Here is a 25,683-nt window from a genome sequence, read left to right as displayed (position 1 = left end):
ATGAAAACGTACAATACTTGTATCACACATATGACATATGAGCCAACAATTCCTTAGCCTTACATAATATATGTTCCTTCATCAATTTGTTACCCAGTTTACCAATAATTGGGAATCCAAGATATATCATATAATCCATGGTTCCCAAATTATCATTCTTCATATTCCACTTAAAATTGGGAAGCATCTTGCTCTGTAAGATGGAACACCATCGTTGTTCTGGGATTAATAACCAAGGAGTTAGTTCCAGCAAAGTTATCGAAAGCAGTAATCAATAGCTGCAGGCCTACTGTGGTTCGGGCAAGCAACAAAAAGTCATCCGCGTAGGAGAGACATAAAAACCTATGTGAACGCAACTTTGGCAGCACAAATGTTGAGGGCTCGATATATTCCTCTATGTTTGACACATATAAGTGAAAGAGTCAGGGGGCCAAGATGCACCCCTGACTCAAAGCCCTCCCTGTGCGTATTATTCTTGAAAGGGAGCCCTTCTGATGAAGCCAGACTTTAAGCCAGACAGATATTAAGAGTGTTCATATAATCTCACAATCAACCTCAATAGGCCTACTGGCAAACCCCACTTACTGAGCTTTGTCCAAATGATGCCCACGATCAATAAGGTCGAAAGCAGTAGTTCAATCAATCGACGCCACATATATGCTGTCATAATCACCGGTCCAAACCATCTACTGCAGCAGACACCTTAGGACAAAGCTGTTCAGATTGGTTACTGAAGCCAGTCTGTATTTTTTTTTAAGACGGCCCACACTCTTTGCCAAACACTCTAGCTGTAATAACAGTAATGATGCAAATACCTTGCTATCGCGTCAAGTATACTAATAGGTCGGTCATTTTTTGGGTCTGTTTTTGGATCCCTCTTATACACAGGGATAATATGGGCGGTCCATAATTACTCTGGAAACCCCTCCTTTTCTACAATCTCCCTAAATAAAATCGTAAGAATATTTTATTTGGTCTGGAGGCCCTCAAATTACTTGAGCGAACAACAAGAGCATGAACCAGACTCTGATCAAAGAGTGGTTGAAGAATTATCACAAGGCATTGAGAGCACATCTTTGCAAAAAGGGTTCACATTCTTCACAGAGTAAAGCTCTTCAAAATGGCGAACCGAATCGACCACAGCTATGGCATTTGCTTGCTCGCCAATCTGCGCGCCACAAAGGCAATTGCCTTCCAAAAGTTTAAACATCAATTCAGCCTCATGCTGATGAATATAAGCCCTTTGACGTTTACCCCAATTCTTGTAGTGCTGCCTAATCTTCTTCATTTCTGTTATAAATTCTGCTCCTAATAATTGGCGCTCTTACTTTTTTAATACACAATCTCATAATTCTTTTTTCTTAGCAACACAGGGGTCAAAAACATGAGTAAACTTCACTGACTTACTCCGATTCAATTTGGATTGCCCATTCTTAGTTTTCACACTACAATTAATGAATTGATCAAAGTTATCAAGGCTAAAAGTTTGTAATTTCCAAGTATAAGAAGTTTCGTTAGTGACTGTCTTTATTATCCTGTTGAAGTGCCCAAAAGCCCTGGGATGCCAAGCAATCCTGTTATTACCAGAGTTCACAATAAGGTTAGCAGGTGTGCTTGTTTGACCCTTGCACAGCGCTAAATCAAAAACACTTGCCAACATCTTATGATCGATTCAACCCGTATGAATTACAGTACATTGCTTACACCGATCAAACAAGTTGCAGTGAACAAAAACGTAATCCAACACTGACATACTACTTCCTCTCTGCAAAGTGGGTTGCCCAGGGATATCTCACTGGACAGTTCCATTCAGCAAGAGGACGGGAACCCCATCTGTGTTGGTGCTGGATTCCAATAGTTTTCACTAGATATGGTAGGCCGTCTAGCACAGGCACATGATGAGTCTTACTACTTGGTTATACGTGTAGTATTGATTTAATTGGCATAAAGTTGCTGCAGTCTTTAGAGCACACGTAGTGCCAATCACATGGAGAAAGCGGACACTTGTTTCAACCAAAAGGTCTTTATCAAGGCTGTGATGTGGTGGCATAGTGAGATGTGTTGAGTGGCGAGTTGCCGTGAGTAGTGATGTGAGTTGTAACAAAGCACATTACCAGGTAACATGAGGACATACATATGTAATTTGAACAGTATAGTGACAAAAAAGTGAATGTGGTGTGACAAATGAACAAGTTACTTACCGGTAACGTTCTTTCGATTGGATGTTCATCCAACGTATTCCTCATCTTTGATATTCACGTCCAGCTTCGCTGCTTCGTAAACATGTTCTCAGCAGAGGGCACCGTGCGTCGAGTCAATGTCCTTCAAAGGCCTCTGTTGAGGGTGACGTCATCGGGTGTACAAGTAGCACGAGCGGCGCCCATTGGCATCAGATCTGTTGTTCCCTCCTGTTCGTGTTGGTTTTTAGTGTAGGCAGGCAGTATACAGCCCTGCGATAGCTGAAGTTTTAACAGCACAAGAAATTCTACAGAGGGGTAGGATGGGAGGGCGATGATGAATACGTTGGAGGAACATCCAATCTAAACAACGATACCAGTTGGTAAGTAACGTGTTCTTCGAATGGATTGTGTCCTCCAACGTATTCCTCATCTTTGATAGACTCCTAAAGCAGTATTGCAGAATTTGGTGGAGGGAGTAGAATTTGAGATTGTCGACATTTCATAAAGCCGAATACAGTACCACCTTACCAAAGGCAACATCCTGAGAGTGGGAAGCATCTGCACAGTAATACTTTGTGAATGTATGCAGTGAAGACCAAGTTGCTGCATCACAGATCGATTTAATAGGAATGCCCCTTTAAAGGACTGCCGAAGAGGCTATACCTCTGGTAGAATGAGCCTTCAAGCCTTCTGGAGGGTTCTTGCCTGCCAATTTGTAACATTCCTAGATGCCAAGAATAATCCACCTTGATAATGTCTGTTTTGAAACAGCTTGACCCAATTTCCTTCCGGTATATCCAATAAGGAGTTGGTCATCCACTTTTGGGGAACCTAGAAATATAAAAGCTTAAAGCTCTTCTAGGGTCCAACCTATGGAGCTTTTCTTCCTCTTTACCGGGATGCGGCGGGGGGTAGAACGCCGGCAGAACAATTTTCTGATTTAGATGGAAATCAGATACAACCTTAGGTAGGAAGGAGGGTTTTACCCTTAACACAACCCTGTTCTTGTGTAACACAGTATAGGATGGCCTGGAAGAAAGTGCCTGCAACTCGCTCACTCTAAGTGCAGATGTCAAAGCGACTAAAAAAAAGGGTTTGAAGGTTAACAACCTCAATGGACATGTGCGCAAGGGTTCAAATGGAGCACACATTAAAAACGTTAGAATCAGATTAAGATCCCAAACTGGGAAATGAAAAGAAGAAGGTGGGAACACATTTGTGAGCCCCTTTAGGAATTAAATCACCAAGGGAATTTTAAAGTAGGAACACTCTTCCGAAGAGCGCTGGAAGATGGAAAGCGCTGCCAGGTAACCTTTGATGGTCCCAACATTGAGACCTTTGTGTGCCAATGACAAGAGGAAAGATAACACCTCTGGAATTGAACATAGAAAAGGATCAACATTCTTTTCCCTGCACCAGTCGCAAAACTTGTTCCAACAGCAACGGTACAGGGATTTTGCTGCTGGCCTTCTTGCTGAAATCAACACCTCCATGACGTCCTCCGGGAGGTCCTAATCCTTGTATCTCAGTGTTAGGCAGAAACCTGTGCAGTTACCGTAGGGACCACTGCAAAAGATTTAAGACTACAGGTGTTGGCAGTAAACCCACTTGGTAGCAGTCTGCACCACCCATATTTACCTGGTAGCTGTGGCTGAGCAGTCAGACTTCCCTCAAGAAGAGTTAGGCAGTATGCAAAGTATACACAATAGGTACCCAGATACAATAATACAAGCAAACACTGACCAGAGCTTTGGTATCAAAGTATATAATTATTTATTTAAAAACACACAGTTTGAAACACTCCAGCACTCTAATTGTAAAATATTCTAAACACAGTTACTATTATGATATATACACCCCTTTTTCCCTATTAGATAAATCACAGTAAAACACCACTTATTTTCATACAGAGGTGAGCGCTTAACTAGATTGCACTCGAATAGGTTTGTGAGGAAGGGGGGAAAAAGCCAGAATATGAAAAGGTACACCACTCTAAGATTCAGGAACACTGTTAGCAAGGCAGAAGAGCAAAAGTCACTGGTGAGCCAAAGTCCAAAGGCTGGGCCCACTCTTAGAGAGAGCAGAGCACAAATGCGCCCAAGATCACACAGTTACACTATGCTTAGAAAGTCTTGCAGAAGATTCAAAAACGGGTTTAGAGAGGCTTTAAGAAAGTTTAGCCAGGATGTCCCAGACTAACCCAGGTTCGAAAGCCGGGGGCTAAATCTACCCCGTACAGTCGGTGGCAAGGGAAGCCAGGCGGGACACGGTACCTAAAGTGGGAAGGATCCTCCAGAGGTGGCAGTTATTCCTGGTAGTGGGTGCAAGTTGCGTCGTCGTCCAGGGGAAGAGAAGATCTCGACTTGGAGGAAAAGATGAAGGTCGTTGCACTACCAGGGAAGAAACCAGCCGTGGAGTCTTCCGGTTAAAGGTGGTACCTTAGATTCGCGGTCGTGGTAAAACGTGGTATCCCGGTTGCCGGGGTGCTTGGCACAGGCAAGGCGGCCACGAGGTATGTCGGGAAGGCGAAAAGACGGTGAAACTGGTTATCCCCACCAGTCAAAGGAAGAACACTCTCCGACGGGAGATCTCCTCTGTCGTTGGGAAAAGTGGTGAGACAGTCCAGCAGGGCTCCACCGGTGGTGGTGTCATGGCAGGTCGGCTCAGCTTCTCCCTCGTCGGATTCTTAGGTCCTTTGGCGACTTCTGAAGTTCCAGTCCCCAAAGCCCTGCTTTTATGCAGCAAACCCCCATTCACTCAGCCTAGCTGTCACTCAAACATGCTAAGTGGTGAGCCGGCCGGCTCACCACTTGGGCCAATCAGGATGGAGTGCGACTTGAGTTGCCTAGGCAACTCAGTCCAGGGTGCCTAAAGTCCCCTCCACCCCTCCTAAGTACCCCAGACAGAGTGGCACCACTTTGGAGGGCTTCTGTGGAGAAGCCCGCCAAAAAGTGGAACAAAGGGCTCGACTTGGGTTGGAGTCACAGAGGAGAACACAAACGCCATTTTAGAATCAAGTTTCGGCAAAAAATACCAACCGGAGAATTAATATTAATTAAATAAACCAGCGGTATGTTCGAGGCTACCGTAAATAATTAAATAAAGATAGTAGCCTAAAACAATGGGAAATCCCATAGGAAAATATTCGCGGTTGAATATAAAAAGTAGTATCCGCTGCCACCAGCCAAAACTCGATCAGGGGGGACGGAGACGTGCCCCCTCGACTAACAGACCCCGGGGCAATTGAATTGCCCCAGCCAGTACGTCCACAATATGATGGTTTGTACTGGTTCTGTTCACAATTTAAGACTAGTAAAGTCAATGGTGACTTTACATTTCCTGGGAGACAGTAGTCAGTCCCAGGGTATGGAGTCTATACTGGGGGGTCACTATGACACCCCTGTGTCACTGCACTGAGGGTGCTGTGTAACACATATCACAAAAACACATGAAGCCCTATGGAGTAAAAGACCCCATAGCCCATTAAACTCATCTAGACTCAAAGAAACACACTCAGATCATGCCCAAGAGTGAGGGTAAAAGAGTCTCACTCTTGGCAGAAGAAAATAATAAACCCCAAAAATCCAGCAAAGCTGCTGGGGGACTCACTAGGTTAGGAAATTCAGCCTAAACAGAGAATTCTCCCTAACACTCAGCCTTTCAGAAACCAAGCTTCAAGGTTGAGAGTGTTGACCTCTGGATGGAGAACCTGTCCCTCCCTTTGTGAGAGAAGATCCTCTCTCTGCAGAAGATGAATCAGAGGACAGATTGACATGTCTAGAAGGTCCGGGTACCACGGTCTCCTGGGGCAATTAGGATCATGCGGCTTCCGAACCGTCTCAACCTCCTGATTACTTGAGGAATGACAGGGATCGGAGGAAACACATATAGTAGTGGGAAATCACAATCCACCACAAACACGTCTACTAAAGCTCCTCTCAGAGGAAATTCCCTTGAGCAATACCTTTTGCACTTCCGGTTGACCCCGGTCGCAAACAGGTCTACTTGAGGGGTTCCCCAAAGGGCGAAAATCTCTTGAAGGACTTCCTGAGCTAGTTCCCACTCGTGGGACACTGCATCATGCCTGCTGCTCAGAGCGTCCACTGTTGTGTTCTCCTCCCCAGATGGAGGTGGACTGCTGATAAGGAGATTCTGTCCTGAATGGTAGTGACCCTACACCTCCTCTTTCGTTGAGGTAATGCATGGCCACTGTGTTGTCCATCATTATCAGGATATTCTTTCCCCGTACAGAGGGCAGGAAGGCTTTCAACGCTAGTCTGATTGCCCTCAGCTCCAAAAGGTTGATGTGTAGTTTGTACTCCGATGGAGACCACCGACCGCTGACTGAGACCGTTGGCATGGGCTCCCCACCCCGTGAGTGAGGCATCCGTCACTACTGTAATCTACGGCCACGGTTGCCAAAAATGTTCGCCTTTCAGAATATTGTCCTCGCAGGCCCACCACAGGAGATCCTGTGTGACCCTGCTTGGAACCTGGAGCAGGTCTGTCATCTTTCCTGAGAATTGGGACCATTGTGGTCTCAAAGCCCATTTAAGAGATCTCATTCTCAGACAGGCTTCTGGCACCAGAAAAATGCAGGATGCCATGAGACCGAGCAACCTCAAGAAATCGTAGGCCGCAAGATTCTGGGCACTTGGAAATTTGGAAACCATCTGAATAATCCTGAGGTTCCAGGTTGAACTGGCTTCAGAAGTGAGACATGGAACACAGGATGGATCTGCATGTTTGGTGGTAAAGCTAATTTTACTGCCAATGGGTTTATGATAGCCTTGATGACATAAGGTCCTAGGTACCTGGGATGAAACGTTCGAGATCCTCTTATGGGTACGTGCCAAGATGCCAACCAGACTTCATCTCCAACTTGGTAGGCTGGGGCTCTTTGTCGATGTTGGTCAGAGAACTTTTTCTGTCTTTCTTTGGCTTGAATCAAATGTTCTGCCGCCCTTTTGAAAGTCTGAGTTATAGTTGTATGTAAAGTCTTTACCGCTGGCATTTCCAAGGTTGTGGGGACGTCCAACTCCGAAGTACGTGGATGCCTTCCATACATGGTATAAAATTGACTCTGCCCAGTGATGGAGTGTAACAAATTGTTGTATTCGGCTATCCACAGCACATCCTTCCAACCTTCTTCTACTTGATGTAGCATGCACCTTAGGTATTGCTCTAAAGTCTGATTTGTCCATTCTGTTTGACCATCAGTTTGTGGATGGTAACTGGTGGATAGACGGATATCAATTTGGGCTATAGCACAACTCTTCCTCCAGAAATCCGTGTAATCGCACGATTTGTTTCAAAAATACCTTCGCCAGACTGGATGCGTTTGGTAGACCCTTAAGCGGTATAAAATGGGCCATTTTTGAAAAGAGGTCAACTGCCACTAAAATAGTGTTAAATCCTTGGTAGGGAGGTAGGTCGGTGATGAAATCGAGGGAGAGAGTGTGCCAGGGCGCAGGTGGAATTTCCAAGGGCTGAAGAAGACCTGCAGGTCTTTGCTTTAGAGATTTATTCTGTGCACAGATGCCATATGATAGAATGAACTGTATAATGTCCTTTCGCCAGGTTGGCCACCAATAATGTCTTTTTATTTTGGCTAAAGTTTTGGCAATCCCTGGGTGTCCTTCCATCAGGGAATCGTGATAACCTGAGATGACTTGTTCTTGAAATGCTTTATTCGGTAGATACAAACGTCCCCTGAAATACAGGAGCTGATCCTTGATTGTGCGATGTTCACTTTCAGCGGCCCACTCCTGTAATGCCTCGGTGTTCATTAGGAGCCGAATTTCCTTTTGAAGTTCGTCCAGGAATAATGTGGCGGTGAGACACAGAAGTGCCAATGTCCGATCCGTCAACATCAGTTCAAGGTAAAGAGGCAGTGGTTCTATGTGTAACGAGTACTCTACCAAGCGAATACCGCCACATTTTGTCTCCTTCTTTTGTCTCTTTCAGCCTTGGTCAATGGACAGCGTACCCCCCGATTTGCATGGGTTCTGAAGTGTTTTCTGATGCACGTGGAATATGCTCCTTAGGACGTACATACACAGTACGATTATCTGTTCTGGCCCGATCTGTCTTTCGATCTTGCAGCCTGTGGTCGAGCTGTACAACGAGGTTGATGAATTCGGCACATTCTCTTGGCGGATCTACCACCTCGGCTAGGACGTCTTTCAATTCCCCCCCCGTAACCCTCGATGGAATAACGTGGTTCTTTTCTCCTACGGCCACCTGGTTTCAACAATGAGTCTGTTAAAGGTGGCAATGTATGTCAACAAGTCTTGGCTGCCCTGGCGAAGAGACAGAAGTTCGTATCCAGAGCTTGGCCCTGGGTGTGCTGGGCGAACAACTTCTCCATTTCATGTTGGAACCCTCCGAAATCTCGCAAGAGTGGATCATCCCGTTTCACTAACGGTACGGACCAATCTGCGGCACTGCCACTCGGATAGGACAGAACAAAGGTGTCCCGTGACTGATAATTCGGAAAGGCTCCAGGTCTGCAGAGAAAATGGAGGCGACACTGGATCATGAACACTGCATATCTTTTTGGGTCCCTGGTGAAACGTTCTGGTGGGGCCAAAGGACCGCCCCAGGGAGGACAACTTGTACTGGATTGACGGATGTGGTTGAAACCGATGGAACAGTTGCTGGCAATGGAGCCCGACTAGCCTGCGTTTGGAGTAATTGCCTAGCTAATTCATCGGTACGATCCTTGGCGACTATCAACTCCCTTTTAAGGGCATTCGTTTCTTTGCTGGGCGGAGTGTACTTCAGCCGTTACTTACCCCCGTAACTGGGCTAGTTGATCAGTCTCTGATGTTTCCATGACGCCCAGGTGGATGTTTTAAATGAGGCTTTGCGTTCTGTTACGCTCACCTGGTATCCACGGGGGCACGACATGACACCGGATGGGAGTCTGTGTGTGGTCCTGGACCCCTTCTGCTTGTTTGTATGTTGGCTGGTGGACAGATCCTTAGTTTCTTGTGCATTGAGCTCTCCGTCCTGCAACTCTGTGCAGGGGCGCGTGTTTGTTGTGGGCGTTCAGAGGGCCTTGTTGCTTCACTGGTCCTGTGCCCTTGTGTCCGTTCCAGACTGGCTGTGACACCGACTCTGTTTATGGAGTTCAGGTAAGTCTTTCAGTTTCTGTTCCTTCTCCTGTCTTCTTTTCGTTCCCTGTGCCTTTTCGATGTTCCTTTTCTCTTTTGTGCTCTTAATATCTCTTTCTGTCTTCCACAGGGGTTGTTGTGGTTGCGGAGCTGCAGCGCCGGATGGAAAAGGCTGAGCTAAGTAGTTTAGTTTGAAGCGCGGCGCTGCTCAGCGTGAGCTAGTTGCTAACCTGTATTTCTTTCTCACCTTCTTACAGGGTGCAGTGCGCTGATGATCCGGAATGAAGTTCAATCGACGACCGGTTATTCAGGTGAGTGGTTATTGGTGTTTTAGCTTGTCACCTTTGCAGATAGTGTTGCGCGATGTCAAATCCGCTGCTTGCCGAGTACGGATTATTATTAATGCTGTCCTTTTATTTTGCAGGTTGTGCAGCACTCCGGGGATGGGTGAGGCCGCCGAGCGCAGATGGATGCGAGGATGGACGTAGGAGCTGCTACTCACAGGTAAATGTCCTTTGTTAATGCTGTTCTTGCAGGTTGCTGATGGAATCCAGGTTGATGGCTTCAGATTAAAGCCGCCGGGAGTAGCTGATGAGCTGGAGCTGGACACAGTGAGCCTTACGCTGCAGGAGTGCAGAATAACGCGAAGCGTGAATCCCAGTTCGGGCGTGGCTTATATAGCCAGCCACACCTGAAGATTTGACCACACCCAAAACACTAGTCTTAATCCATGTTGGATTAAGGTCCAAAGTGGTGCTTGCCTCATTCTAAATAATGGGCCTGGTGCCAGGACTGACTCCATGTCTTCTGTTGATGGGCTTTTAAGGCCCTTGGAGCCATTGTGGGGTGCTGTAGCCTCACTGCTGTCAGGGGGCTGTTGCATCTGAGGGAGTCAAGGATAGGAGTCGTGACAGTTTTTTCCTCCTGGGGTACCTCCCCTCTGTATTTCTGGAGGAATCATGTTCACTTAGGCAGGCCTGGGTGGACCCAGACAGTGTGGCCACTAAGTGTCTCCAGGCCATCAGAGTTTCTGCGTCCTCACCCCCCCTCCCACCCCCTATTGGCCACTTCATTCTATACCGCCGTTTCTGCTTCTGCCCATTTCTGGAGATCATGCCACCAGACCTCTACCCATGGCCTATTGTTTGCTTTGCAACCCATGGCAAATCTGCGCTTGGCAAGTATATAGGTCAAGTCCTTGAGTTTACTTACATGTTTCAGTTTGCATGGTCTAGAACCCCCCCCCCCCCTACCATGCATGCCCACACAAATTCCACATCTAGCGTGATCCCCTTCTTGGTTAAGCGGTGGGCTACTTCTCCCCAGAAGAACAAGTTACTCTCTTACCTGGTAACGTTCTTTCAATGGGATGGTCCGATGACGTATTCCATATCTATGACAGTAATCACCACAGCTGTGCTGCTTTGGAAAATGTTCTGCGTCCTGCGTCGATGACATCGATACGCCGTCCTCGAGGGCCTCCATTGAGCGGACGTCACCAGATGTTATAAGCAGGAAGCACGACGCCCGTAGCCTCGGTTGTAGTTTTTTCCCCAGAACGTGTGGCACCAAACCACTGCCAGTATGACCACAGAAATCCTTGCGGAAAAGTAAGCTGCAATCGCATAAGAAATTCTGTAGCGGGGCAGGTAGGGAAGGAGCGATATGGTATTCCGCAAGGCTTTCTGTGGTCATACTGGCAGTGGTTTGGTGCCACACGTTCTGGGGAAAAAACTACAACCGAGGCTACGGGCGTCGTGCGTCCTACTTATAACATCCGGTGACGTCCGCTCAATGGAGGCCCTCGAGGACGGCATATCAACGTCGTCGGACCATCCCATCGAAAGAACGTTACCAGGTAAGAGAGTAACTTGTTCTTCGAGGGGATTGGGTCCTCCGACGTATTCCATATCTATGACAGACTCCCAAAGCAGTACCAACGTATGGAGGAGGGAAAAATAACTTAGAATATAGAAATTTAGAATGCCCAATCAAATTGGAGAGTAAAAGGACCGCCTTGCCAAAGGCCAGATCCTGCTCATGGATAGAACCTAGGGAGTAGTGTCGTACAAAAGTATGGACCGAAGCCCATGTGGCTGCTTCACAGATGTTACGAATAGGAACACCCCTCTGCAGGGCAGTAGAGGCAGCCATACCCCTAGTAGAATGGGCCCCTAAGCCTACCGAAGGGTCCTTACCCGCCAAGCGGTAACATTCAGAAATTGCCAAGATAATCCATCTAGACAAAGTCTGCTTAGTAACAGCTTGTCCCAAACGCCTTCCAGCGTAACCAATAAAGAGCTGATCGTCCACTCTGACCAGGGACATGCGTGAAATTTAGAAACTTAAAGCTCTCCTAGGATCCAACCTATGGAGCCTCTCCTCTTCCTTACCAGGATGTGGAGGAGGATAAAATGCCGGAAGAATAACCTTCTGGCTTAAATGAAATTCCGACACCACCTTCGGAGGAAAGGAAGGACGAACTCGAAGGACAACCCTGTCCTTATGAAACACAGCGAAGGGTGGCTTAACTGAAAGTGCCTGCAACTCACTCACTCTGCGAGTGGAAGTGACCACAACTAAAAACACAGTTTTAAGGGTTAACAGCCTCAAAGGACAAGAAAGTAAAGGCTCAAACGGAGCACCCATAAGGAATTTCAGAACAAGGTTCAAATCCCAACCAGGCACCTGGAAAGGTGACAGCGGAAACACATTAGTGAGTCCTTTGAGAAACTGAGAAATTAAAGGAATTTTGAAATAAGAACACTCCTCAGACGAGCACTTAAATATAGACAGCGCTGCCAGGTAACCTTTCACAGTACCCACTTGCAGGCCCCTGTGGCCCAACGAAAGCAAGACAGAACCACAGGAATGTCACATGAAAAAGGATCCACATTCTTAACCCTGCACCAGTCACAGAACTTTCTCTAACGGCAACGGTACAGAGACTTTGTTGTCGGCTGTCTAGCCGAAAGCAACACCTCCATCACGTCTTCAGGGAGGTCCCAATCCTTGTACCTCAACCTTTCAGAAGCCAAGCATGAAGGTTGAGGGACCTGACCTTTGGATGGAGAACCTGACCCCCCTCCTGTGAGAGCAGATCGTCTCGGTAGGGAAGACGACTTGGAGGGCAGATGGACAAGTCGAGAAGGTCCGGGTACCACGTCCTCCGGGCCCAAGCCGGAGCAATGAGGGTCATCCGGGAACCGAACCTCCATAACCTCCGCAGCACTTGCGGGATGACGGGGACTGGAGGAAACGCGTACAGCAGTGGGAAGGACCACTCGACCATGAACGCGTCTCCTAAGGCTCCTCTTGGAGGAAATTCCCGCAAGCAGAACTTTTCGCACTTCCGGTTGACACTGGAGGCGAAGAGATCTACCTGAGGGGTCCCCCAAAGGGCAAAGATCTCCAGGAGAATCTCCTGAGCCAGCTCCCACTCGTGAGCGATCGCGCTCTGCCTGCTCAGAGGGTCTGCCGTCTCGTTTTCGTCTCAGGCCAGATGAACTGCCGCGATCGAAAACTTCCAGCTGGATGGTTGGCCCAGAACCAGAGCTGCATCGCCTCCCTGCACAGAGGAAGTGACCCTGCACCCCCCTTTTTGATGAGGTAGTGCATGGCCACTGTGTTGTCCGTCAGAATCAGGACATTCTTCCCTCGCACAGTCGGCAGAAAAGCATTCACGGCAAGCCCGACGGGCCGCAGCTCCAACAGATTGATATGGAGTCTGGACTCCGACGGAGACCAACGACCGCTGACTGTCAATTGGTTGGCAATAGCTCCCCATCCCGTGAGGGATGCGTCCGTCACGATCGTCACCTCCGGCCAGGGTAGCCAAAATGGAGCCCCCTTCATCAGATTGCCTTTGACGGCCCACCACAGAAGGTCCTGGGCGACCGAGGGTGGCACCTGAACGGGGTCCGACATCCTGCCGGAGGACTACAACCACTGCATCTTGAGGGCCCACTGCAGAGATCTCATCTGCAACCTGGCCTCTGGCACCAGAAGAATGGAGGATGCCATGAGGCCGAGCAACCTCAAGAACTCGAACGCCGGGAGACTCTGGGCATGTTGAAACTTGTGCACCATCTGCTGAATGTGAAGAGCCCTCACCTGGGGAGGAAAACACTGCCCCAGGGAAGTGTCGAGCACTGCTCCGATGTACTGGAGCCACTGGGTTGGCATCAAATGGGACTTCTTTAAGTTGAGGGAGAAGCCCAGCTTGTGAAGGGAGTGGCAGGTGACGGACAGATGATCCAGGACTTGCTCGGGAGAGCGCGCCCTGATCAACCAATCGTCCATGTAGGGGTAGACGTGAATCCCCCCTTTCCTGAGATACGCTGCCACCACCACCATGAGCTTGGTGAAGACCCTCGGGCGGAGGTCAATCTGAACGGCAGGACCCGAAACTGAAAGTGCGAGTCGCCAACCACAAACCTCAGGTACTTCATGTGCTTGGGATGGATCGGCACATGAAAATAAGCGTCCTTGAGGTCGAGAGACACCAACCAGTCCTGAAGTTGAAGAGCCTGGAGGACTTGAGAAAGAGTAACCATCTTGAACTTGTCCTTCCTGAGGAGTTTGTTCAAACCGCGCAAGTCCATGATGGGTCTCAATCCCCCGTCTTTCTTCGAAATCAAAAAATAAGGGGAATACCATCCCTTCTTCCTCTGCGCTACTGGCACCAGTTCTATGGCGCCTTTCTCCAGCAGGGATTGAATTTCCTGCGCAAGGAGCAGATCCGGACTCTTCAAAGAGAGATTCCCTGGTGGATTGTCGTGAGGCCTATGCCGGAAAGGAAGACAGTAGCCGTGGGCTATGATCTCCAGAACCCACACATCTGAAGTAATGGCACGCCACTCTACAAGATCCTGCGCCAGCCTTCCCCTAACCGGCGAACCATGGGACATGGCCTCATGACTGAGCTGAAGCGGCTGCGGCAGTGCCTGAGGGCAAAGAGGCAACTGCCCGAGCGGCCTTGGCACCTCGAGTACCTTGTTTTCCACCTCTGGCACTCCTACGGTGGCCCCTTTGACTTCCAGCTCCTCTCGATTTACTAAAGGACAAGTAATATCGAAAGGAACCTCCCCTCCATTGCTGTCCCCTAGGACGAAAAGGCGGAGGTTGGCGAACTGCCGCACCCAACGAATTCGCTGCAGCTTTCGAGGTCTGGAACCTCTCAAGGCTCTCGTCAGCCTTGCTGCCAAAAAGATGGTCACCATCAAAGGGCATGTTGAGGAGTCGGGCCTGCACATCAGGAGCAAACACTGACTTCCGCAACCACGCAAATCTGCGTATTACGGTGCTCGCCGCCACGGACCGGCTGACGCAATCAACCATGTCTAGACCGGACTGAACGGATTCACAAACGGCATCCTTGCCATCCTGCACGATAGCAAGAAAACCATCCCGTTCCTCCCCTTCGGGAATATGATCAGCCGCTAAGGAGATACAGTTCCACAGAGTGTGCATGAAACGAGACAATGCACAAACGGAGTTGGCAGCCTGAAGCGCCATACCCCCAGAAGAAAACACCTTCTTCGCCCAGCCATCAAAACGTTTGTCGTCCCTATCAGGAGGGATGATAGGGTACGACGCCTGCTTTTCGGGGGCCGTAGCCGCCTGCACCATCAAACTCTCCGGAGTAGGGTGCGTGGTCAAGTAGCAGCGGTCGCCACTGGCTGGGCGATATTTCTTCGGCAAGGACTTGCTCACTGCCGGGAGACTCTCCGGAGAATTCCAAGCCGCAGCCACCCTTCTCTGCAAGGCCATATGGAATGGCAGCACTGTTTCAGTTGGTGGACCTTGGTCGAGGATATCAGTCAGGTCATCCTGCTGAAAGTCCCCAGGGGGGGCAGACCACCCCAGGTAATCCGTGACCCTCGACATCAGGCGCCGGTATGAGGACTCGGCATTCGTGCCAGGCTCAGGCCTACCAAACTCCACCTCCGGAGAGGTGTCTAGACCACTGGCGTCGTGCAACGACTGACGCAGGTCCTCAAGTTGGCTATGACCAGAAAGGAGGCCATCAGGAACCTGTGCAGGAACCTCACCTTCCTCAGACCCCTCATCCACCTCAGAAATATAATCTAGAGGCCGGAAGGAGGGTACAGAAAAAGGAACAAAGCCATGTTTAGCCTTGGCCAGAGCCTTTCTGGGGGGTTCAACAGTGCCACAGGGAACCTCCGACAAAGCCGCCTCGAAAGGCGTCGAGGGCGTCGATGGAATCAGTGTCGAGCGCGGCACCGACAGTTTCGATGGCGTGACACAGGCCTTGAGGGCGGAGCCCAGAGCGTGTCTCTCGACAGCCTGGGCGCCGATGGAGTCGACGACTTCCTCGGAGGCGGAGCCTTGAGAGAGTCCGTTGACGACCTCGGCTCCGCAGGCATCGATGTCTTCTTCGAAGACTTCACAGGTTCACACGGTCTCGAGGGCATCGAGGACCGGGACCTGGAACGGGCATGTCTAGAGCGACCATCCTTGTCCGACCGGGACCTCGAAGGCACCCGGTGGTCGCAACGACTGCTTGAGCCCAAAGGCGGATGAGCGGTGTCTCTAGCACATTCATGGCCGGTGTCTTTCGACGGACCGGAGCCCTACGATTGGAAAATCGCCATCATCTCCTTTCAGAAGGAATCCCATTCCTCAGGAGTGGAATGCCTGTTGGGACAAGCAACTCGCTGACGGGCGGAGTCCTCGGACGAGGACGGGGAAGGTGACCTGTGACGGTGCTTCCTGGAGTGCCTCGAAGAGGCAGAGGACTGGCGGGACCGACTCCCAGACCGAGAAACCCCCAGACTCAGGACGATGATGCGGAGTGTCGCCCCTCAAATCATCCATCGAAAGACCAGTGGAAAGCGACTTCCGGGGTTTGGCCACCTTATCGACCGACAGCTTCTTCTTACGCTCCTGCAAGGCCTTCGATGTGAGCGATTGACAGTCGACACAGTCATCCGTATCATGGTCCTCCCCGAGGCACCAGAGGCAAGCGTTGTGCGTGTCCTTCAGTGACATCTTGGACCCGCACACCCGACACTTCTTAAACCCGGACCGCGGGGTGGAAGAAGCCGAAGACATCATACAATATCGCAAGGAAGAAACAGGTTCGAAGAACCGAAAGAACAGGATTCACTAGAACCGAGGTACGCCAAGATCTCTGAAGCCAACATGTTCGTGGAAAAAACGGAACTGAGGCTACGGGCGTTGTGCGTCCTACTTATAACATCCGGTGACGTCGGCTCCACGGAGTCCCTCGAGGACGGCGTATCGACGTCATCAACGCAGGACGCAGACGCCGAAAATGTTCTGAAGCAGCACCGCTGTGATTACTGTCATTGATATGGAATACGTCGGAGGACCCAATCCCCTCGAATTTTCCAATTTCCGGGCATGCCCAAAACCTATGCATCATCCCTGCGTTCACTACCCCACATTTGGGACATGTTTGTATTTCTGTGCTCTTGAATCGAGCAATCCTCTCGGGGGTCATGTATTTGTATTTTATTGAATTTATGTAGCGTTTTAATACAAAACGCTTTACAAGAGGAACAAACAAGATACAGCAAGCATTACATAACAATTGAATTAAAAACGAAAACTATACAAAAAACAATTTACATTATGGAAGGGGAAGAAGAGTAGGGAGGGGCCAAGAAAGAGAGGAGGCAGAGAGTAAGAGAGAAGGAAGGAAGAGACGAGGATTAGAAAAGTGCAGGACATGGGTAGGAGAGAGTAGAGTGAAAGGAGAGAGGGGGTTGGAAGGGAAGTAGGAAAAGGAGAAGAAGGTGTGGGTGGGAGTACTAGTATAAGTAAGAGAGGAAGCAAAGGGTTTTAAAGGTGGTGAATGGAAGAGATACGATTTTACAGAGGTACAAAAGTAAGTGAAGGAGGAAGTAGAGCAGATGAAGAGAGGAAGGTGGTTCCAGTGGTAAGGGGCAAGCAGTTGGAAAGAGCGAAAGCGAGAAGGGGCACAGGGTGGTGGTGGAGCAGAGAGTAGGTAGAGTTCGGCAGAGCGGAGAGGACAAGAAGGAGTGTAGAAAGTGAGGAGGGAGGAAAGATAGGGGGGGCAAGACCATGCAGGGATTTGAAGACTAGACAGAGGAAATTGAATTTGAGCTGGGAGTGAAACAGGAGCCAACCGAGAGAGGTGAGGGAAGAGGAGATGGAGTCATGAGGAGAGAGAAGGCAGAGGGAGCGGATGGCAGAGTGGTAGATAGATTTGAGTGGGGAGAGATGAGAGGAGGGGAGTCAAAAAAAAAAAAGAGTAGAACAGCAGAAGAGTCTAGAGAAGATGAGGCAGGAGATTAAGAGAATAGTCACATGAAAGGTTAGGAAGGATCGAATTTTACGGATGTTGCAAAGGTGAAAGCGGCAAGATCTGTCAGTAATAGAAATATGGTGAGAGTGAGAGAGAGAGAGGTGGGGCTCAATATAAAGACCAAGGTTACGTGCGTGAGGAGAGAAGGAGAGTTTGCAGGGGGGAAAGAGAATGAAAGGGGGAGGAGAGGGAGAGTGAATGCAGGGAAGAAAAGGACTTCAGTTTTATCGGTATTGAGAGAAAGGAAGTGAGAGGACATCGAAGATTTAATAGCAGAGAGGCAAGAAAAAAACTTCTGGTGGATGTCAGGAGAGAAAGAGGAGAAGGAGAGGAAAAGCTGGGTATCATCCGCGTAGAAATGATGTGAGACACCGAAGGAGGAAATGATGGGGGCTAAGAGGGAAGTGTAGAGCGAGAAAAGAAAGAGTCCAAGGACAGAACCTTGGGGGACGCTGTGGTTGAGAGGAAGGGTGGGAGAGGTGGAGCCACCCCAGGAGACGGCAAAGGAGCATTTAGAGAGGAGAACCAAAGAAGGACAGAGTCTTTGAGGACAAATGAGGAGAGAGAATTAAGGAGAAGAGTATGGTCAACAGTATCGAAAGTAGCAGAGAGGTCGAGAAGAACAAGAATAGAGGAATATTTAGTGTAGCGTGAGGAAAGGAGAGAGTTGTGAACAGCGGTAATTGCAGTTTCGGTCGAGTGTAGAGGGCGGAAACCAGATTGGGTAGCAGGGAGGAGAGAGTGGTTGGAGATGAAGGAGGAAAGGTGAGAATAGACAATGCGTTCGAGAAGTTTGGAGAGAAAGGGTAGGAGAGAGATGGGACAGTAGTTGGACGCAAGGTGAGGGTTAGCAGAAGGTTTTTTGAGTATAGGAATGATAGTCGCATGCTTGAAAGGAGTAGGAAATGTGGAAGACATTAGAAAGGTATTGAAGAAAGAGGTGGGATAGGGTATGAGGAGGGGGTAGATTTTAGGAATGAGGGGGGTAGGAATGGGGTCGGTGGGAGAAGCAATAGGATGAGTTTTGGAGAGAAGTAGGGTAACTTCAAATTGAGTGACTGAAAGAAATGAGGACATGGAGGAGGGAGGAGGTGGACGAGTAGAGTAAGAAGGAGAGGAGAGGATAGTTTGGCAGAGATTGAGGACTTTGTTAGAGAAGAAGGAGGCAAGATCAGAAGCAGTAAGGGGTAGCAGGAGAGAGAAGTCTGGATAAGGTTTGAAAGATGCGGCGAGGGTGAGAAGATTGAGATTGGAGAAGGTTAGAGAAATAGGAGCGTTTAGTGGAGTTGAGGCCCGAGTCATAGAGAGTATGATAGGAGAAGTACGCAGTTTGGTTGGAGGAGGTGGGGTGTTTGAGCCATAGTCGTTCAAGGCGCCTGAGAAGGCGGCACATGGATGAGAGGTGAGGAGAAAGCCATGGTTGTGCAGGTCGGAACGGGGAGAGAGAGTAAAGAAGATCAAGAGTAGAAGTGAGGGAGGAGGAGAGGGTGGAAGAGGCTTCGGAGGCTGAGAGTGAAGAGAATTGGGAGGGGGGAGAAGAGCAGGATGCAAGGAATAAAGAAGGGTTGAAGTTGCGTAGATCACGCCGGAAAAAGAGGTTGGAGGATGGAGGAGGGGGGGGGAGAAGAGGGAGTGCGGGGGGAGAGTGAACATTAGAGCAGAGCATGGTCAGATAGATAGATGGGCAGAGTAGATTTAAGAGAAGCAGTGAAGGAGGAGTTAAAGATGAAGTCGATAGTAGAAACAGATTGATGAGTGGGAGGGCTTAGGAGGGGGGAAAGAAGGTAAGAGTCAATGATGGATAAGAGAGGAGAGGTGTGAGAGATAGAAGAGAGATGGAGATTGAAGTCGCCAAGCACAAGTAAAGCAGTAGGGCTCGGGGTAATAAGGCTAGGGAGATGATCAAGATCCTCATAGAAGCAGCAGACAGTGCCAGGGGGGCGATAAATGATAAGGAAAGAAATAGAATGAGGAGAATTAAAGATTTTATACATAAATTCAAAGGAAGGAAAAGTAGGTAGAGAAACAGGAGAGAGAGAGGAGGTAAAGTAAGGACGAAAAATAAGGCCTAAGCCACCTCCGCGGCTGTACGCTCTGTGGGTAACATATAGCTGAATCTGTTGCAGCCTCACATCCCTAGACACTTTTTTATGTTATCTCTGGACCCTCACCCACATCCCATCATTCATGGGTTCCCAGCTTCCTCCTCCCAGTCCCATCTCAGCTGGGTCACTTCCTTTCCCACCTTGGACATCAGCAGTTCATAGATTCGAGAGACCCCGTGCCCCCGCTCTGAGATATCAAATTGTCTCTATGGCTGTGTCGGGTTGGTCTTCCAGCACTATTTCGGACCATGTCTCTTTAACCCGCAGTACCAGTCTGGTATAGGTTATATGCTGCCCTAAGTGTAGACCTGCTTCTTCTACCAGTACGTTAAATTCCATTAACTTCCCATCTCGCCATACATCTCCCAGCGTTGCAATGCCCACCGGTTCCCAGTGCGTACGAATCGTCTTCCTCAGTTGCTCGCCCCCTCCGCTCAAGGCCACTAGCGGTACTTGCGGAGAGCACAGGGTCGGGTTCTCCATGGCCTGGCAAGCCTTATGCCACATCTTCCATCCCAGTTCTAACATCCTCGGACATCCTTTTATCGCTGGTTTTGGCAGCCATATCCATTCTTTCAAAAAGAACGGAACACATTCAGACCTCAACAATCTGGATTCCGATGTTGAGTCTTCTGTTAGCCACTTAGCCACATTTTGTAATTGGCTGGCTAGATAATAGACCTCAAAGTTGGGCAATTTTATGCCCCCTTTATCATATATGTTCTGTAGTTTCCACAGGACTATTCTATTCCTGGTATTGTGCCATATGAACTCTCTACATATGCTCTGAAGTTTGACAAAGAATCGCTTGGGTATCATGTATGGTATATTCACAAAAAAATGTAACAATCTCAGCAATACTACCATCTTCAACAGTGCCACCCTCCCTACCATGGCTAAAGGGATCTTAACCCAGAATCTCATGCTATTCTCAATGTTTGCCACTGCCTTCTCTGTGTTATGTTTATATTCAGCCTCCACCGTGTGATAGATGTCAATCCCCAGGTATCTAAAGGTTCTAGTCTCTCAAGGTATTTGTAATACTGGTAGATTTTCTCGCAGAATCCCTTTATATCGCCCCACAGGGAATTTACACAACTTCTTAGGGTTAACTGTGATGCCAGAGAGCAACGCAAATCGCTCCATCACTTCGAAGATATATTGCAGGTTTTCCTCCGGATACCTCAAGTATAACAGCATATCGTTGGCATACATTGATAGTAAATGTGGCCCACCTTTCGTGTAGATTCCCACCTCCTTGTATTGTTGTCTCAGATATATCGCTATGGGTTCTAGTGAGAGGATAAACAGCATCGGGGACCAAGGGCAGCCCTGTCTGGTGCCCCTACTGAGTTGCCACCTCTCTGAAATTAATTACTGCTTCTAGTTCTTCCAATGTGATTGGGGCCTCTAGGTTGTCTCTCTCTTCAATACCCAGTTTAGGTAAACCAATATCCTCTAATGTTTCTATCATCCCGCTCCATTCAGCCCCTTCAACGTCTCCATATAGTTGTTGATAGAACTCAAGGAACCCCCTGTTCACGCCCTCTTCGGTATCAAGTATTTGTCCATTCTCCCCCATTATTGCTCTGATCGTTGGTCTGGGTGTCTCATTTTTATATAACCATGCTAGCAACCTCCCCGGCTTGTCCCCTCCTGGTGCTGCCTCTCTATGTATTTCTTGTAATTTAAGTTGCATAATCTCTCCCAGTGCCCTCCACACTCTTGCTGCATTTGGCCTATGGTTTCCTCATCCTCAGGGGAGTTATCTCCTCTCCGCATAATTGCCTCTAATTTCGCCTCTGCCTTTTGCAACTCCTGCGTTATGCCTCCTTGCAACCCTTTGGATTTGGATATAGCTGCTCCCCTCACCACCACCTTGAATGCCTCCCATAGAGTGCCAACCAATTCTACGCTTCGTGTTCTTTTCGAAATACTCTACGATTTCCTTTCTCAGGTCCTCCCTGAATACTGTCTTTCAATGCTTCGGCTCTAAGCCGCCATGTTGGTATCCTAGCTCTAGGAGGAAAGTATTACCGCCATGTTAATATCGGTGGCGAGTGGTCTGAGAGGACCATCGCTTTGTATTCCGACCGCAATAGTTCCCCTGTCAGCTCCGGAGTAGCAAACATATAATCTAGCCGTGTGTACAAGTTTTTTGGGTGCCGAGAAATGAGAATACTGTCTTTCATGTGGGTGGTGTAGCCTCCATATATCTTCCAGATGAAAGTCTCCCAACAGGGTCCTCAAGAATTTGGCTGCAGTGGTAGGCTTGTCTAAATTCCTGTCTGATCTATCCACCCTGGGGTCCAACGTGCAATTAAAGTCTCCTCCCCATATCGCTGCACCCCCAACGTAGGGGCTAACTTTTCTATATAGGGTCTTGAAATAGGCCACAGTATCTTGGTTCGGGGCATATGTATTAATGACACACAACTCTCTATTTTCTATCAATCCCCCGTATCGCCACCATCCTCACCTATGAATCCACTGTGGACTGTAATAACTGAAAGGGGACATGTGATGCTATCCAACTAGTCACCCCTCGGGCGTATGCAGAATATGTTGCTCCTATTGTGGTCCCCTTCCACTTGTTCCTCATCACATCCTGTTTTTCTTTTGTGAGGTGAGTTTCCTGTAGCAGGACATTATCTATCCTCGGCCTCCTTAGGTATATCACGATCTTATTCCTCTTCAAGTAACTATTGAGCCCCCTGACATTCCAGGTTGCTATCTTAAGGTCTCCCATCTCTCATCCATACTCAGTCCCACCTCTGTCCTACCTTGTCTTCCGCCCCATGTGTAGTAGCGCTCTTCCTCAGCGGCATGTGATTGTAGGCTTGCATCCCTTGAACTTACCCAACTCCCCTCCCTTCCCCCCCTGAAACTCCCCAACTTCCCCCCCACTCCCCCATCCCAAACTGTTGAAAACTCCTCACCTCCCCCCTCCCACCACCCTCCCCAACTTCTGACCAGCTCCATCCCTGGATCTCAGGGTACCCGGCATCTAGTCCTAGCCCAGTCACCCGGTACTTGGAACATTGCAGAGAGGGGACCCTTCAACTGGTATCCCAACTAAACTAACTATTGGGGGTAAGAGCGCATCCCTCCGTGACTCCCACATAACTGCCTCCATATGATAAGCGAAAGCTATACTATGCCAAATTTACATATCTCGTTTGTATATTCCAGCTTAGTGGTCATATGCACATATATACATAGCATACTGCATCTACATTCACTCTACCAATATAAGAGGATTATGCTGCGGATCCATGTCAATGTCTTAGCCATAACCAGCAACCCTCCCTGCTCAATCACCAGTGCTTCTGTGGCCCAAAACCCCCCCACATCATCACTTATCTAGTCTGCTCTCCATCTGGTTAACGGTCTCTGCTGGGCAATTCTGCGTGTCAAACCATGACGTTGCGTCCTCAGGGGTCTCGAAAAAAAATGCATCCTGTTGTTGTGCACTGCTTTCAGTTTTTCCGGGTATAGTAACATATATTTGAATCCCGCGTAGCCTCCTTTTGACAGATACATAGTTCAGCCGTTGTGTTTGCACCATGAGGTATAGGCCGGGTACGCCGTGATGGTTGCGGATCCTCTGCTGATGGTCCCTCCAATGCTCCAGTATCTTCTCCCGGTCTTTGTAGTTCAGAATTTTGGCAATAAGTGACCTGGGAGGTGCGCCCGGCTGCAGCCTTCTGGTCAGGGCCCTATGCGCACTTTCCACCGCAAATCCTTGAGTGAGTGCATCTCCAGTTATTTCCTGCAGCAGCATATTCTCAACATAGTTCATCGGGTCTGTTCCTTCTGCCCCTTCCAGAAGCCCTACGAGGCGTATATTGTTTCTCTGTGCCCATCCTTCGGCCTCTTCCACCTTATTTTCCAGGTTGCGCACTTGTTTTTGTAGCCCGGAGACTTCTTTGGCGTTCGCAGTGCAGGTGCTTGTGTTAGCTTCCACGTCCTTTTCCAACACGCTTGTGCGCTCTGCCAGTTTTCTGACATCTTGTCGTAGTAGATTGACGTCTACACTGACTGCGTCAATCTTATGTTCCAGCGAAATCCTCAGTTCTGCAATAGCCGAGTCCATCTTGCAGCCCCATGAAGTCTTCAGATCTGCAATAGCTTCCAATATCTCTTGGTCATCTCGTGCAGGGGTTGACCCACTTTGTATGTCTTGCTTCTTGGGCCTTACAACCTCCGCGCTTGGGGAAGCCTTGGGGAAATCATCCATAGTTGGCTGTTTCGCCTTAGTTTTGCGCACCTTAGATGCCATAGTGTTCTCGCCGGATCTTCAACTTTCGTCTGGGTCTCCCGTTTATTCCTCCGTTGTCTAACCGGCGAATGACGTATCTCAGATATTGATGCACCTGCCTAATTGCTCTCGCAATAGTTCCCTGCGTAGGTGCAACCGCCGTGCTGCTCCTTGTTTCTCAACTGGAGCGAAGTCTGCACCTTCTGTCCTTCGGTTGGACACACGAAGTTTCTGGCCGTGTTAATTCTAGTGTTTATACAACTTTTGTTGTCTGGCCTTCGCATCCATCAGCTCCTAAAGCCCCCCCCGTCGTTGTTTACTTTGTATCTGTGTAGCAGCCACACAGTCCTTGGGAATTACCCATGCTGACAACCCTGTGCATTTTTTCAACCTTAGATTTTTGCAAATTTAACAAGAGCTGGCGCCAAGGGAGAGCTTTTTTGGCTACATCCATCTAGTTTTCAGTATTTATCTTATAAACCCCCAGGCTGATGCTAAACTAAACATCTAATTAAAAAATTTAAAAAACGGAAGAAGCTTTCAATCTTAGAGAAGCACAAGCTAAGGCACTTTTTTTTTAGACATCGCCAAACTGGCCCTTCTACCTCAACGCAAAAGAACAACTACTTCTTAAGACATCTATTTGAACGACTAGAAAACCTCAGTAAACAATAACTAAACAAATGGTGGGAGATTAAAACCCTCAAAATGTATTTGGAGGTCCATCGGATCCCAAGAGGCCTCCGAATTTGTATTTTCCCATCCTTCGACGAGGATGACACAACAGCACTAAATGAATGGGTAGACCTATTAAATAATACATCCAAAGAAATGATGATACGACTCATAAATCAAGCAGGTTTGACACACGAAAAAATAATGAAAGATATAGAAGATACCAAAGAGGCAATTAAGGATCTACAATGCCCAGAGATTACCTTTAAAAACTATCAAATTTTGGATGATTTTCTTGGGAATTATGAAAAAGAACTTAAAATCAAAAAACAAAGAACCTTTATCAGAGATGAGGATGACTATAGCAATAATAGGATCTTTACATTTCAAAGAAAGTATGATGTTAACACCAAACAACAATAAAAAAAGACAAACTTCAACAAACAAAAGTAATCTTTCTACACCTTCCTCTTCGGATATAGAAACTTCAAGTGACAAGGATTTATCTGTAACAGAATCTATTCCAGCCATATCAGTCTCAACCATGATCCTACACTTGAAACCAATCAAATTCCCAAACCTAAAGTATGTCCTGTTTTGGAAGCAGTTCTGAGACACAGAAAGCACTCTTGCTTAAACAATTCAACGTACCGTGGTGCACCACAAAACCAACAAAAACCTCAAAATACCTCTCACCCACACGCCTTAGAGGTAGGAGAGGAGGAAGCAAAACACGCAGAAGGAAACCAAGGAGTAGAGACAAGAGCTCAAAGACAAGGGAAGAGAAGATAAATCTAATAATCAATTTATCAGATGATCAAGTCACATCTGCTTTGGCATCAGCTCTTAGTAAAGGACTTTCCTTTTGCCCCACGCACAAAAGAGACTATTTCCAAACACAATTGGATCTCTATAGATTTTGCAGGAAATTGAAACTCAAGAAATATTTTGAAGAAACTCCAACTAAAAAAACAACATCTCCAAACATTATTTCCATCAGAGCTTTCAGACAAGATGGTCGAAGATA

At 48.2% G+C, this 25,683-nt stretch overlaps 1 protein-coding gene across 1 annotated transcript in view; it reads right to left on the bottom strand.

Annotated features, from left to right (window-relative positions):
- The window catches only part of REXO2 (RNA exonuclease 2), a 466,300-nt gene that overhangs the window by 255,290 nt on the left and 185,327 nt on the right, over positions 1–25,683 (bottom strand). The window lies entirely within an intron of this gene.

The sequence above is a fragment of the Ambystoma mexicanum genome, chromosome 9 (assembly GCF_040938575.1).
Source record: "Ambystoma mexicanum isolate Mex_15411 chromosome 9, UKY_AmexF1_1, whole genome shotgun sequence".
In the NCBI taxonomy this organism is placed as follows: domain Eukaryota; kingdom Metazoa; phylum Chordata; class Amphibia; order Caudata; family Ambystomatidae; genus Ambystoma; species Ambystoma mexicanum.
The sequence above is the reverse complement of the archived record's forward strand: the minus strand, read 5'-3'. Positions and strand labels throughout refer to the sequence as shown.